The following is a 5539-nucleotide window of genomic DNA, read 5'->3' as shown; positions in this document are numbered from 1 at the left end:
ACTATGCCCAGAGTAGACGACACCATCTATCACTCTGAGCCGTCTAAGGGCCCAGATGTCTATGAAAAAATGGATGCTATGAATGATCAGTTTCTTGAGCTCCGCAAGGAATTGAAAACTCTCAGAGGAAAGGACCTCTTCGGCAAGTCTGCTGCTGAACTCTGCTTGGTCCCAAATGTCAAAATCCCTGTAAAGTTCAAAGTACCTGACTTTGAAAAGTACAATGGAAATACTTGCCCTCTTGTCATACCCCGATTTTTGTCCTGAAAATTTTCCCCCATCAATCACTCGTTTGCATTCTTTCTTCATGACCATTCCATCTGTTCATGATACTATCCAAAAAAACTTTTGTTGTTGGACTCGCTACCACAACCAGTCGATGTTTGTCTTTTGGGCTTTGGTTTTTGATTTTTGGTATAAGATGAATAATCTCCTTAGCCATGCGAGATTTGAAAACTCTTTCATTTGTTAGAATCAAGTGAACCTCATGTTTCATCTTTCGTTCCAATTTCATCGAGGTGATTATTCATCTGTCATTTGTCTTATTACCAGTTTTCACCCCCCCCTTTTCTTCGCAATTTCCCTTTCAACTCCGCCATGATGCTCCATTTCTCCACCCTATAACTCAACTTCCCATGACCTATTCTTGCCCTTGAAGAACCCTCTTGAAAGTGGTTAAGATGGCATGAATGAAAGAAAATGATGGGAATGGAAAAGATAAGGAGTTAGGTGGAGATAATGGATTTTCAAAAGTGAAAGAACCGTCTGTTAGTTTTGGCGGTAGTACTGTTTCGGTGAATTGGAAATCTGAAGTGAAAGAAAATATTTCCTATGCTAACATTTTGCGATCGAGGAACAAGTTTGCGAATTTTATTGCTTTGAATGAGCGTGTTTTGGAGAGGATGGTGGGAATGTGAAGGCTCTCATTGGGAAAGGCATATACTTGCAGATGCAGAATTCGGGTAGGCTTGATTTTGATAGTTTTTCGGAGGCTATTAAGTTGGATCCTCAGAATGCTTGTGCTCTCACACATTGTGGTATTCTTTATACAGAAGAAGGTTGGTTGATGGAGGCAGCTGAGTCATATCAAAAGGAGTTAAGGGTGGATCCTACGTACAAAGCAACTGTTGAATGCTTAGCCATTGTACTAATGGATATTGGTACCAACATAAAGCTTGCAGGAAACACTCAGGAGGGAATTCAAAAATATTTTGAAGCTCTAAAAGTAGATCCACACTATGCTCCAGCATATTATAACCTTGGTGTGGTCTATTCTAAAATGATGCAATATGACATGGCCCTCACTTTCTATGAAAAAAAGCTTCATCAGAGAGGCCTATGTATGTTGAAGCATATTGCAACATGGGTGTGATTTATAAAAATCGAGGTGATTTGGAAGTGACTATTACTTGTTATGAGAGGTGTTTAGTTGTTTCACCTAACTTCGAGATTGCCAAAAATAACATTGCTATAACTTTGTCAGATTTGGGAACAAAGGTTAAATTGGAGGGTGACATCAACCGGGGTGTAGCTTTTATAAGAAAGCCTTGTTTTATAACTGGCATTATGCTGATGCTATGTATAATCTCAGGGTTGCTTATGGTGAGATGCTTAAGTTTGATATGGCTATTGTGTTATATGAGCTCGCCTTCCATTTCAATCCACATTGTGTCGAAGCTTGTAACAATCTAGGTGTTATATATAAAGATCGTGACAACCTTGATAAAGTTGTAGAATGCTACCAGCTTGCATTATCAATCAAGCCCAAATTTTCACAGTCATTAAATAACCTTGGTGTTGTCTACACTGTCCAGGGTAAGATGGACGCCGCTGCAAGTATGATTGAGAAAGCTATCATTGCAAATCCGAAACGCGTAGAGGCATACAATAACCTAGGAGTTCTTTACAGAGATGCTGGTGATATTGCTCTAGCAATTAATGCCTATGAACAATGTCTCAAGATTGATCCTGACTCTCGAAATGCTGGCCAGAACCGCCTGCTTGCAATGAATTACATAGATGAAGGAAATGATGACAAACTTTTTGAAGCTCATAGGGTTTGGGGTAGGCGGTTTATGAGCCTATATCAACAATTCACATCATGGGACAACTCAAAAGATCCCGAACGGCCCCTTGTGAAAGGATATGTATCTCCTTATTATTTTACACACTGTGTCTTATTTCATAGAAGCTCCCCTTATATATCACAACTACGCCAAATATAAAGTGATTGTTTATTCAGCAGTTGTCAAGGCAGATTCAAAAAAACCATTCGGTTTAGAGAGAAAGTTTTAAAGAAGGGTGGGATCTGGAAAGAAATTAACGGGACTGATGAAAAGAAGGTCGCTGATATAATTAAAGAAGATCAAGTTGATATTTTGGTAGAACTTACTGGTCATAGTGCAAACAATAAGCTGGGAATTATGGCATGCCCTTTCAAGCTGTCCAAAGACAACATTGAACTACAGTTTGCCACCAATCACATAGGGCATTTTCTTTTGACAAATCTTTTGTTGGATACTATGAAGAAAACAACACGTGAAAGTAAAAAAAGAAGGAAGAAGTGTTAATGTTGCCTCAGAGGCTCACAGGTTCGCATATCCCGAAGGAATCTATTTTGACAAAATTAATGACCAATCAAGTTATAACAACTGGTGTGCATATGGGAAATCCAAGCTTGCTAACGTTTTACATGCCAACCAACTTACAAAAACATCTCAAGGAAGATGGTGTGAATATTACTGCAAATTTTCTTCATCCAGGAACAATTGTCACCAACCTTTTCCATCATAACAGTGCAGTGAACGGTCTAATAAATGTGATTGGGAAACTTGTGTTGAAAAATGTTCAGCAGGGAGCAGCTACAACATGCTATGTAGCATTGCACCCACAAGTGAAGGAAGCAAGTATTAAACTCCTTCCCCTTCTTCGAATTACTCCCTCTTATTCACAACTCTGTGAAGCTCTGGTTGTGCGCCTTGGTTATTGTTATTGATTGTGGAATCCCTGGTGTATGCGTTTGATGTAGAGAATAGAGCTTTGATGCAACTTGATAGCAGAACTTTGATGCAGAGTGACAAAACTTTGATGCAGAGTAACAAAACTTTGGTGCGGCTTGATCTTGAGCTTGTGCAGAAGTGGAATTGATGCAATTATGCAAAAACAATTTGATGAACTTGTGCAGAATGAACTTGGTAGAGAATGAGATTGGATAGAAAAATGAGATTGGGCAGAATGAGATTGCAGGTTTTGTCAATCTTCAAATTAGAAACATGGCCAGTTGAATTTGTTGAGTAGTACAAGAGTTTTTCAAGCACAGTTGCAAGCCATCGACATTCGACGCTGCTTGAACCATTGCTGAATCTTTGACATCAAACTGTCTCAAACGCCTCATTTTTCTTCAAACTGCCAGGAGGATACGTCGTGCAGCATGATACATCTAATATCAGCTTTTGGATGATATAACGCAAACCTTTCTACATCAGTTTTACAAGATTTTGTGTATTATGCAGAATTGTTGGTGGTGATCATAGGCTCCGGAAACACCTCCATTGCAGGGATTAGCTTGACGCCAGATATGATGGGATGACGGCTTGGCAACGAACCTGAACCGATCTGCAAGCAAACCTTGCAGTAGCACCAGCCTGCATGTTTTGTCTCCAAACAATCAAAATAAAATTCACATCAGTCCAATAATCAATTGTTTCAAATGTAAAAAAGAGCAAGGTAGTTAAAGGAGCCATACAATTCAAACAGCGACGCCTCAGTACTATTGTGACTATTGCGATACCTATTTGACCCACGATTCTCCATCTGTGAGAAAGCAGCATAATTCAGTTTACAAACAGAAGTCAAATGTGAGGTCCTACTACCTGCAATTTGGAGAGCAACAAACACAGAGTTTAATTGATCAAAGGATTAAGGAACATCTTGGGCAAGCTGCGGCGTTTCAGCAAGTTGGTGTAACTTTTAACCCCATGATGGCTCAAAGGCCTTCTATGCCCATCTTGCCACCACCAAGATTTCCAATTCCTGGAAGTGCATCAGGCCTTAGTGGTCAACCACTATTCCCAGGGATGAGACCTCTTATGCCAAGGCCAGGTCCCATGGCACCAGGACATTATCCCGCACCTGGCATGCCACCAACTTTACCTCCTCCCGGAGCACCCTCTGTACCTGGTCAAGCAAATACCCTACCCAGGCCCCCGACACTAGCTCCCCCACCGATGGTTCCTGGAACCAATTCATCAGCACCAGCCTCCAATGGTGCTCATCCTATGGTTTCATGAGCAATGTATCCAACCAATTCATCAGCACCATCAACAGGAGGCTATGAAAGTTACAATGCTGATAACACTCACCCCTTCCACAAGACCTTGCCCTGCAAAAGTGTTTCATCCCAAATCTGCAGCACAATACACGAGTTGATATAATTTCATAAAGCAAGAATGCACTGCAGTAAATAAGCTTCTTACCGACAGTAAAATTTTCTTGGAGACAGAGAGGACCGAGAGGGACCACCAGCTTGAGTAAAGATAAAACCTCCAACATCCTCCGTACAGACAGCCCCCACTGCACATCAGAGGAAAGAGATTAGTAGCATATATAAGAAGGACCACTATTCACAAAAACCCTGGAGGAAGAGCGGCTACTGTTCAAAAAAAGAAGAAGGAGAAACCCTACGAGCTTTTGACGGCGAGGAGCCGAAAAACCCTAATTTTTGAGAAGGGGCGCCGATACTATTCACAAAGAAAAATCAGATAGAAAAGAGAGAAAGCAAACCCCACTGTTGCCCTACAGAAACGCATGCCGATGTCGTGCTTCTGATTCGTCTTCATTTTCATTCCGACCTCGTGACGATATAGCAAGGTGTCACTCTTTGACGAACAACAACATATCTCCCACAGGCGACTCATATGCTATTGGATTCACGAAAGGTAGTGGCCTTCCTCCTTATTTGTCTCATTTCACTTAAATGTGGTTTTAAGCTTTGTTTTATGGGCTTTTTGTGTTTAGCTTTTCGGTACAATATCATACTCAAATATGGACCCTTTGTTTCCTTTTCATTTTTTATGATATGGTAGCTGCTTTGATCTCTCTCTATTCTCGGGCTATGTGACATTTCGATAGATAGAGTGCACCATTTTTATTTTTATTTTTATTTTATTTTTTGGTCTGCTTTGTGTTTATTAATGTTTATTGGTTATTAAATGAGGAGTAAAATATGTAAATAATTATGGTTTGCTTTTGTTTCTATCTATACGCACTAGTCGTACAAATTTCATTTTTACCCGCGGATCCGGCAATTTCATGCCGATATGTCGCCAAATTTCGATAAATTGAGGGAACACTTTCACCGCGTTGGAATCTCACGGATGATATAAATCATGTTGTCATTACGTGCAAACCGGTTTTGAGCACATCGTCGCCATTTCATACCCATTAAATCGGCATTGTCACCTATTGTTTTCTTTTCTAATTAATTTATTCGGTTAATTAAAATTTTGATTAATTAGTTAACTTAGATTATTTAATTTTT

The 5539-nt window shown here is 40.1% G+C and overlaps 2 pseudogenes; both read left to right on the top strand.

The window, feature by feature from the left end:
* The first annotated feature begins 564 nt into the window (after positions 1-564).
* Positions 565-5103, top strand: LOC127129776 (probable UDP-N-acetylglucosamine--peptide N-acetylglucosaminyltransferase SPINDLY; annotated as a pseudogene).
* Positions 3220-5290, top strand: LOC127102080 (U1 small nuclear ribonucleoprotein C-like; annotated as a pseudogene).
* The last annotated feature ends 249 nt before the right edge of the window (positions 5291-5539 follow it).

Source organism: Lathyrus oleraceus, chromosome 1 (assembly GCF_024323335.1).
Source record: "Lathyrus oleraceus cultivar Zhongwan6 chromosome 1, CAAS_Psat_ZW6_1.0, whole genome shotgun sequence".
In the NCBI taxonomy this organism is placed as follows: domain Eukaryota; kingdom Viridiplantae; phylum Streptophyta; class Magnoliopsida; order Fabales; family Fabaceae; genus Lathyrus; species Lathyrus oleraceus.
Note: the sequence above shows the minus strand (reverse complement) of the source record. Positions and strands in the feature narration are given on the sequence as shown.